At 47.0% G+C, this 11,009-nt stretch overlaps 1 protein-coding gene across 1 annotated transcript in view; it reads left to right on the top strand.

The window, feature by feature from the left end:
* Nucleotides 1–11,009, top strand: part of LOC146199311 (cathepsin B-like) — a 31,383-nt gene that overhangs the window by 3,245 nt on the left and 17,129 nt on the right. The window lies entirely within an intron of this gene.

Raw genomic sequence — 11,009 nt, 5'->3', positions numbered from 1 at the left:
TCAAACAGAAACCGCACTGCATTAGCGCTCACGCAGCCTAACTGAATAATTATTCAGTGCCTCCTCTACCCCAACTTCCCTTACCCTAGTGAAGCTTTCCGCTTGAGGTTTTCTGTTCAGCAACTCAACTCGCCGTTTTGGAAAACCAGTGAAGGGGCCGACAATATCGAAGGCCAATAATGTCGGATGGACCAACGCAGTGGCGAACACAAAATCATTACTAGAGAGAATAAGACTGAAAAATGAGAAAAAATTTGGCTTGCAATGAGTCTGCGTGCTCAACGCTTTACAAATAGGGCTCGTTCTCTGAAAATCGGAATGAACCGCGCGATGCCACTCAGCTCACCGCACCACTGCCCTGCACCTCGTCTTTGGCCCAAGGACCTGGCCCTCGGCTGTCGATTCTAGAGTGCGGAATGTCAGCGCATATTAAAAAGAGCCTCAGATGGTCTTGTTATCCGAAGGCGTCTACCATACTGCGCGCTTCACAGACTATGTAACAAGCCGTAAGCTTTCTCGCATACTCTGTATCTAGAGTGTCATTGTCACCAAAACACGTGTTTCATCATCATCAGCAACACGCGTGGTGACCTCGCTGATAGCTCGCGGTGGTTTCGCAGAAGAGTGCGAGATAGAAGGAAATCATATCACGCGCGGTTTTCTATCGCCGTGGAGGTCGAGGCATACGTGCGCAAGGAAGCCAGCAAAAAGGATGCGCCAGAGCCACAAGCTGTAGCCCCAGAGCCGCATGCCACGTGCAGTGTTGCGCATTCGCCTCATGATGGCACCTATTTGTTTAATTAATGGAAATACTTTATGACGAAAATCTACGGTAAATATTATTCGCCAACGATAATGGATTGTAAAAGACAACCACTTAAGCACAAAGTAATTAGCGCTTCGAGCTTTCAAACTGCATCGTAGGTTATGAAAGGTTCCCCCCCCCCCCCCCCTATTATGTGCAGGCTCAAAATTAATTTTCGCCTCATTATTTTTTGAAGTACAAACTACAATGTCAAGAGGCAAATGGCGCTCAATTCTGTTCCTGCAGAAGTATGTTGCGAGATCATGCAAATATTGAACTTGCTGTCCGGTGCTTAGTCGGGAGCACGCTTATAGCAACACCGCGCGGGCAAGGTTAACGGTAGTGAACTGCCACGGGCTTTCTTTTATTGTCGTTCTCCATCTCTGCAGGGCGTTGGTCGCCAAATGGGCTTCTCAGAACGTACTCGCCTTGTGCTGCTGCGATCATAAGGTGCAATTCACAAAATTAACACCCTAAGCAAAAATCAAATGTCAAGTAGGTGCGCTTAGGTATGCATGGTTCACGGTTTCAGACAGAGCACGTATTTACAAGACAATAATAAGACGGAATAAGGGGGGGGGGGGGGGGAGACAATGACATCGACATCTTTTTCTCTGGTAAATGTGCTCTTTTCTCCCAGCACTACAATCCAAAGGGTACATATGAGTCTAACATCCTGAAGCTTAACTTTGTTTTATGAGCTGTGCCGTAACAAGGCGCATGCAGCTTCGTGTAAATTTTGACTTGTATGGGTTTCCTTAACTTTAGCTATTACTGCAATGAATTTTCCAGAAGAGGAAGCAGAAAAAATGTTTGTTTATCTTGGTTATTCTCTGTGGTGTTTACGAGCTTTGTGAAACTAAATTTCACATTTTATTTAGTGCGGAACAGGTGCAACATTACCGCAACATTGCGAAGAACAAGCCTTGATAAAACACTACAACACAAAAACAAAACACAAGAAAGAACACGACACCACATACGCACCGTATACGAGCTGGCCCCCTTCCTCTGCGCAAGGCGAAATGACCGGAAAAGTATGTGGGGGGAGTCTTCACGGGTTGTGGCGCTTGCTCCACATTTTACGATAACTTTTGAAATATATTGCGGTGCTGATATCGTTTACATAAGTTAAGTACTTGCTGTTGACTATTTGTTCTGAGATGTCGATACAAGGCAGGTCGTCCCTGCGGTATATTGCACAGGTCATATTTCTCACAAACATTTTAAAACGCTGTCAAATAGGCAGTCTGTGGATTATCTAAAGAGGTTTGTTTGGGGTATCGCTATCGCATCTATTGTGGCCGTAAAAGACATTCATTCAGGACACAACGAAACGCCGGGCTTCAAGGCTGTGTTAATCCGTCGAGTGCTGCTCCGTTTGCACTTGACAGCTACGCTTTGACTGCGATGAGTTCCCCCGTCGATGACAATGTTTCGCATCGCTGCGGCGCAGGATTCAACAAGGTTACTAAGTGATCCCTACTGTTTCTGTGAAAGTTTATATATACCTGTCTGTGATGTGACTAACTTCACCCATCTCTCTCTCACAACTTTATATCCACTCACCTCTTTCCCCCAGTGAAGGGTAGCAAGCCGGTTTCTTTTACGGGTCAACCTCCCTGCCTATCCTCCTCATCTTCCTCCTCCTCCTTATATAGCGTGGCAGCGCCAGGTTCCGATTCCTTCCCCCCAGTCTTCCCCATGATACACAGATGCAGGATTCTTCGCCCGACTGAGCTAATCCCTGGCTGCAGGTGCAGCCTTTTTCCATAATAAGCCGTGCGTTTGCTTTTAACATACGCTAATTACCAGGAAATTATGAAGGCAGCGGGCCCAGAAAACACCAATACGAGGGTTTCCAGCAAATTACCGGAACTGACCTATAACGTGGGCTCAGCTTCCGTTATAAGACTTAATCGCCATAGTGCATTAGCCAGGAATCAAAAGCGGAAAGACGAAGGATGAGGGCGAATCACGCAATACGGAGTGAACTTGCCGACAAGATCTGGGCACAAGCGTCGGATAGGCGATGCCCTGCATCCTGGAAAAGTAAATATAGCAAGACTGCTCTGACTAAAATCACAGCAGAGTTTGCATTTATGTTGAAGACTGTGGACGCGAATCGCGGCGCCGTGATTTCTGAAACTTTTGTGGAATTGCTCGTGTTGTGCAGCTTTGTAACCACGCGACACTAAGCAGATTGCAGAAAACCTGTCTCAAAACGAAGCTGTCCAAGTTGTCCGTGTAAAACTGGCCTATAGAGAAAGGGCATTCGTGTATCTGTGGCATGCGCTGTTCATTGTCAGTTATTTTGGTGAAAACATGAGGCAACTCAAAGAGCGAGGGTGGCAGCGACAAGTCTGCGGTGAACGTGTCGTCAAACTAATGTCTGCATCGTATACGTGAGCTTCTTGCAAGCTTTCCCTGTATGGTAGCGGGGAGATCTGCAAGCCACTGAACGTAATGTATAGTTTTTTTGGACTCTCACAGCTTTTTTTTTTTACACGTGATATCGTTACACGAGCTCAGTTCTTAAACATACGCGGCGTTGGCAAACTTCTCTGCCTCTGTTAAGACAGATTACTGGAAGTCAAATCACTTGGAAGGCTCCCAATACATCATTCCGTGCTCGCAGATAAAATGTGGAGTGCCCGCCACATCTTTTTTGTAGCGTTCTGTCAAGTACGGCTGAACTTTAGAATGTCGAGTAAAGCACTCCACGCACCGATCTGTCATTACGTCCGACAGCGATCAAAACAAGGGCAAAAATCGTTGCGACGTAATCATGCGTGTACTGTGGTACTCTTGCTTATTATAGCACTCTTTTGTTTTCTAGACTCTGGGTGCACTTCGCTCAAAACTGTGCACACAAGCGTTACTGAAACTGCCTGAGAGCTTTGTTCTAACAATAAAAGCGTAGCGGGCGATCTTTTTTCAGGAGCCACATTATACAGAGCTTCCGTGGCATGGCAGGCGTAGCAATATATATATATATATATATATATATATATATATATATATATATATATATATATAGCAGTATTGCTCACGATGACCGCTTCTTTTCATGCGTCGATAATATCAATGGACTGCTTCATGAATGACGGCACGCCTGCTGAAAGGCATATAGAAGGCTATGTCCGGTTACAGGTCTTAATTTATATGTATTTTGCTTTTTGCTTGCAGTTAGCAAGATACAAACGTAATTTTTGCGCGCTTGCTTTTTAATCACGTGACATGATCGCGTTTATTCCAGGAAGCACTACTTAAAGGTCAACATATAGCAGCAGCAGCAGCCTATATTGCGAACCTCCAATAAATGATGACAACGAGCCTGTAAGGAACCACAGGTACGGTCAGCGTCAATCAATATTTGTCGACGACGCGGCCGTTTAGCGTCAGATGAATAAAGTACCCTAGGCCCTCTATAACAATCGAAACTTGCGTGTGACGGAGGTCCTCAATTTTTTCCCATCGACTGGCGCTTCGATCAGAATTAAGGAGCGTACCCGCTCATTATACGGAAAGAGCGCGAAACTCGGCGCAATGTAGTGGTTTGTGCGCACGGTTCCGACGCCAGAATTATGCGAGAGGAGCCGTTTTACGTGACTACTTCGGCAGTTGCTTCGTTGATGCTTGGACATGACTCCGCAAGGCCCCAGGCATCGGATTTAAACGTTATCTCGCGCATTTGCATATATGATGCCAACAAGATTAAACGATAGGACCACCACCAGCGCACTTCCAGAGACAGAGCATAGCAAGCGATATGTGCGGTTGTCCCTAAGGTTCGGACTTCACAGTTGCCAGGCTGATGTTTTTTCCTTATTTGTTCATATCCCGGTTATGTGTCTCGTTGCCTTGTCCAATCTCACTGTTTCGGTTACACTATACCTCTGAATATAATAATCCTGCATATGAATAAAACTTTGCCTCTGCAGTAGCCAAAGATCAATAACCAAACGGGTCATCTGCTTGCTTCGTTTGGTCGCGTTTGGTGAAGTGAGTCTGAAATGGGGGGGAGGATCGATCATGACACGTGTGCACTTTCGGAAAGTTCATACAAGGCTCAGTATACGACTACGCAGGAAGCGATCAAGATGGGTGCGGCCAGTCGACCAAACAAGAATGGCATTTCGTCCTGTTGCCCAGGACAGCGTCAAGACAGATACGGTGCCATTAACAGCTGTTACCCACGAAAAGGCGTCGCTTAATTGCAGTACGCGTTAAACACGTGCTCAGTAGGTTATGCGTTTAACGACGCCTTCTGTGCATGCGATCAGACTACGTGCCGCGGCTTTTGGAAGTTAAACAAGGTGGACCTGGTACTGCCATATCGGTGTACACCTACTATAGTTACAATGTGTTACGGGAGGCCACTGTAAACTGACTTGCCTTTTGTATTCACGCTTAACGTCATCTGCCACCTAAAGAATTATAAATGAGAAAGCGCTCCCGCGTATTTTTGGACAACAGTTGTACGTGCGTGACATGCCTGCTGTCCTTGTTGGCATGCCCGCTCTCACGAATAATGCAGAGGCGACCGATGCGTAGTCTGCTCGACGTTCCTGAGCGAGTTTACGTTGAGGGCAAACTGTGCCACCCTGCCCTTCAACAAACGATGCAGTGTTGTGGAGTTGGTTGACAGCTGGCGACAAGCGCGGCTGTAAAAAAATAAGGACGACATTGTAGGAGGATTGTTTTGGCGCGTGCCACGTAATGGGTTCCTCAGAGGATTCGGTCCCGCACGAATTTTCTTCCGATCACGAAGCTGTTGAAAGTGTCGTCACATTTTTGATAAGCCCCATAAAAGTAAGACGCGCAGAAGCCTCGCTCATTGGTTAATGCCTCCCAGTGCTTTGCTTTACTTCAGGAAGTGGACACATTTACACGCGTTTTATTTAGCGTTTCGCAATTAGCGTCTGCAAACAGCCCGGAAAAGTGTGGCGTACAATGAAGTTCCAGAGGCTCAAATTAACCTCGAGCTTGACTCAGCTGCATGATGAAACGGAGAAGTCGGGCGGAAAAATAACACTCAGAACAGTTTATTAGACAGTTCGAGCTTGTTCGCGATATTAGCACGAAAGCACCCATTAGTTCGTCAGAAGTAAGCAAACATCTTGACAATAAATACTTTTAACGTTTCCCCAAACTTTGTGTCAGTCCCTGAATGCGAAGCCGTCAATAGGAACCATGTCGAACCAGGTAAAACAAGGGTTCCGCACGTCATAATTACTTTAAGCGGAGTTAAAACCCGGCTAATTTTTGTCGTCTCTCAGCATGTGAAGTGGGTAAAAAAACAAGAACAGGAGCAAAATGCAACAAGGAAGAGAGAGGGGGTAGGTGCCTGCTGTTTTCTCTCTCTACCTCTCACACACGCGCGCGCGCGCACGCACGCACACACACACACACACACACACACACACACACACACACACACACACACACACACACACACACACACACACACACACACACACACACACACACACACACACACACACACACACACACACACACACACACACACACACACACACACACACACACACACACACACACACACACACACACACACACACACACACACACACACACACACACACACACACACACACACACACACACACGCACGCACGCACGCACGCACGCACGCACGCACGCACGCACGCACGCACGCACGCACGCACGCACGCACGCACGCACGCACGCACGCACGCACGCACGCACGCACGCACGCACGCACGCACGCACGCACGCACGCACACACGCACGCACACACACACACACACACACACACACACACACACACACACACACACACACACACACACACACACACACACACACACACACACACACACACACACACACACACACACACACACACACACACACACACACACACACACACACACACACACACACACACACACACACACACAAAGAAATAGCAAAGTTCTTCCTTCAGAGAGCATGAAAGAGTTTCAGCTTCTTTGGCCTCTAATAGACAGAATGAAAAACAAAAATAAAGGTTGAAGTCTTTCTGGTATATTCGTCGCGGTGCCTCAGTGGTTAGAGGGCATGGCTACTGGGGCGGAGTACTCGCGGGTTCGAACCCGGCCGCGGCGGCCACGTATCGATGGAGGCGAAGTGCAGGGCCTGTCAGCTGCGTGATGTCATTCAACGTTAAGGATGCTTCGGTAGTCGAATTTATCCAGTGTCCCTGATAGCACAGATTCATTCTGTGACGTTAAATCCCACAAACCAAACCAAACCAAGCCATATTTCTGCTGCATAAAGTTAAGGTACACAAATGCTCATTTTTCGCCTCTCCTAGTACCGGAACGAAACTCCGAGTGGTACACCAAATAGGGATCAGTGCGCTGAGTCATATCAAGAACAGAAAGCTGGGCGAGTTAGTTATTATCCATTATATCAAGTCATATCAAGTTAGATGAAGATTGTTTGGGGGGATTTTTTGTTTTAAAGGCCGCGCGAAAGCCTGTCTCGTTCGGATCAGTTGACAGGAGTTAAGGAACGTATACTGTATGCAGTCTATGTCACATATAGTGTGTGCAGCCTATGGCTATGCCATGGCAACCGTTCTCGAAGCAGCAGGATACAAGGCGTCAAGGGAAGGCCGAGGGGACGAACGGTGCAAGAGGGCCGGAGTTGAAAACTAGTTGGGAGTGCGGCGCAGTGGCACTCCCTGTTGCGTCGATTAGGGCACAGTGGTTCCTGGTTACACTCGTCACCACGACAATCGGAAGAGTCCATGGCGTGAGCCACCGTGACCTGAGCATTGCTGAACTGAAGATGCCGACGCCGATTCTTGGGACTGCGGAAGCAATAAATAACTTAGCTTCTTCAGGACCTTCAAATGGCGGAGACAGCTCCGGACCTGCAAGACGCTGGGTTCGCCGCTCCTTTCACGACTGTCCGACAATGCGTCTGCTTTTGCATTTTTTTTTGCGGTTGTTTTACTTCCGCATTGGAAAGTGCTGAAGGAAAGAGGGAAGGAATAGAGCTCCATGGGACGGAATTTGGCGGGAAGACGAAATAATGTGTGCGTTTTGCGTCTGGAGAACAAGTTGTTTCGTTTACTAACTTAGTTTTTGCATGAATAAAAACTGGAGATTAATTTAAATGTAACTGAATTACTCAGTAGAAGTAATTGTAATGTAATTCCATTACTTTTGAGGAGCAGTAATGGGTAATGTAATTTAATTACTTTTCAGCGATATTCAGCAAAATAATTAGTAATGTTATTTAATTCCTTTTCAAAAGTAATTTTTCCATGTAAGGCGCCATCGGTGGGCCCCCGTTGCATGTACGCATATGGCTCTTCTGTCCGTCAACGCGTGACCGGAGCCGAGTGAAATTACCTGTGTGTCGTCGATCCTTGCCTTCCTGCCAGCAAGCGCGCGGTTCTCAGCGAGTTTTCGGCATGTTCGCAGCCAATCAATAGGTGGCAGGCCGGCTCGAGGCACTGTGCGAATGGGCCGCGCCACGCGTTTCACAAACCCCAGCGAAGAAGAGCGCGCTGCCTTGATCGATAGGTCCGGTAATTACATAAGCTGTGCTGCGAGCGCTGTGGCCAGTGCTTGGCATGCCGTCTTTTTCAACTTGCCGGAAGCATAAGCAGTGTTGGGGAAGAAAAGAGGGAGGTGAAACGGGTGGTGTGTACCACACGCGTAGCCATGTCTCCGGGGCCTAACAAGCTCGGAGCTGTCTGTCACGCGCTGCCGGTCGATTTCGACTGCGTTTCCATCGATTCGCCGTCCGCAAGGAAAACGAACGAGCGTGGCGGCGAACCACCGGATTGAGGCATGGCGTGCTGAAACGTGGAACTGAGTGAACGGGCTCGTAACGCGAGTGGAGAAGGGAGTGCGCGGGCTTGTACGGAACGGCCGGATCACACGGGCGGTGCCCAGTTTCAGCTTATTCGCTCCAGAATGCGCCGTTATAGAAGACAGTAGCCCGTGTTGACGGAGGGTGGTTTTATTCACCGCGGTCGAACGAGAAAGCGGGCGAAAAAGGCCCATAACCTTTCGCATTGTGGGCCGCGGTTTTCAGCCTAAAAAACAAAACAAAAACAAAACATAAGGCTGAATGCGAACATATTGTTGGAGGAGCTCAATATAGCTTAACACATTGCTAGGTCGCTCTGTAAGGATAGGGAAAGTTGAGGCAACATAGCTAAGCTGCACAGATAATGATTACGATAATGATGGTTGACTCGTTCGTTGACTGACTTTATAGCGCAGGCGTATTTAGCTGTCCTAAGGCGGTTGGCTTAGCACATTGACAAGGTAAAGTTGTAGTTCTGATTTGGCCATTAGCCGCGCACATTTCTCACAAGCACTTATTTCACGAAGCTTTGAAATACGAGACCTTTGGGGCCGCTAAAGTGAGTCAAAATCACAGCGCACTCTTCATCTCTCCTTCCTGCACTCTCCAGCTTTCTCGTCGTCGTAGTGGAATACGTCATCATTTTACACTGGCCGCCGGACGGGTTCCCTTGGCGTTCATTCGCTGGACTCGCTTGCGCATTCATCCACCACCGACATAACTTCCTTGGTCCACATCAGCTTTCATCTGGGATTATTCCATGATATACATAGACCTCCCCTTTTGCCATCTGACAACCATGGCAGGAGATTTACTTAATTTGAAAAAAAAAAAAACAATTCATTTCAATTCATATCAATTTATTGAAATTGATAAGTTAATTTGTCGTTATTTAACTAGGGTATTTTAACTGACGCTGTATATTCCGGGGCAGAACGCAGTGTCAGTAAAGGCGAATGTGAGAAGGGAGAATAGCTACAAAATTATAAAAGGTTGAAGTCCGGTACTGTGAACTGCAAAAGTTTTTGGAAACGGCAGTGCGCGGTGAGGCGATGCAAAACTGAATTGCTGCTCCATCTGGTGTCACACAAGCTTGGTGCCGAGGCTGACGGCACATTCCGCACCGTGCACCCGTTCTTCATTATTAGGCGTGTCTCTTCGCTCGCTTTCCCCTGTGAGCTGCTGAACATCGCGGCTTCTGCTCAAAGGCCGTATGGGCCATCGGCGCGCATCTTTCCGCCGGCTCACAAAGGTCACCGACATCAGAGATATACCCGGACTTTCTTCGCGAAATCCGACGCATCCCGAATGGCTTAAAGATTTGCATCTTAAGCAAAGTATCTTCTCTGGAGCTTGCCAACACATCACTACCAATTCTTTTCCCGGATTTCCTCGTTACCTGGAAACTCTGTACCACCGACTTCGCTTGAGCTGTGCATTTACAAATGGCTTGCGATACAACAAAAACCGGCGAGCGTGCTTACTATGAACATTGTATGAAGAAGCTCTCTCCGGTGCCTCTAACATTTTTTGGGCCTCTTAGCCTGTGATAGGCAACATAGACAAGCAATGAACTTTCTGTTTGCATGATTAAAAGACATCGAGCGATAGCTCCTGATCGTGGACTGTCGATATCGATGAGATCCAAGGGTATAGTTATAGAATGAAGAATGCTAAAAAGCCTATCGTCAGAGGAAAGCTGCATGGAAGCGCCTTGCCCATAATCCGTGCCCAAACAACTGGATTAATAAAATATTCTTTGCAGCTTCGTACAAAAGAACGATGTCTCAGGCTAAGGATGAATATAATGAGAATCTGAACTCCTATTCGTCTAACCCAGTCAACCGGAAATCTCTCCATAGATACATGGAACGTACAGAAGTGCTTCCCTCCTTTCATACCACCCAGTCCACGGTTTTTCCACACAAGAAGAATTAGATCAATTAGAATTCATTGCCCAAGGTCTTGCGGCACGCTTTCAAGCTCTAAATACCTTTCCTTCAAACGATTTCAGTTATTTCGGCTTGGTACAAACTTGACTAAGGTATCTATATCTGAATTATTGTCTGTATTTAATTGCCTGTAGTCGGCTGCCACTGGTGTTGATAGAGTTAGAGTGTCCATGCTTAAAATACTATTGAAGGACCTTACCACGGACCTATTGCCGATTGTGAATTGGTCTTTGGAAAAAGCCTGGATTCGAAAAGCCTGAAAAACAGCGAAAATAATTTTTTACTAAAAGAACAGGGGAAGGGTTTGGTCGCGATAACATTCGGCCTATTGCTATTACTTAAAATTTAGTGAAGCTAATAGAACGGTTAGTATACTGCCGTATCACGAATAATGT

Source organism: Amblyomma maculatum, chromosome 2 (assembly GCF_055883805.1).
Source record: "Amblyomma maculatum isolate TAMU_Amacu chromosome 2, ASM5588380v1, whole genome shotgun sequence".
In the NCBI taxonomy this organism is placed as follows: Eukaryota; Metazoa; Arthropoda; class Arachnida; order Ixodida; family Ixodidae; genus Amblyomma; species Amblyomma maculatum.
This window is presented reverse-complemented; position numbering and strand designations above follow the sequence as displayed.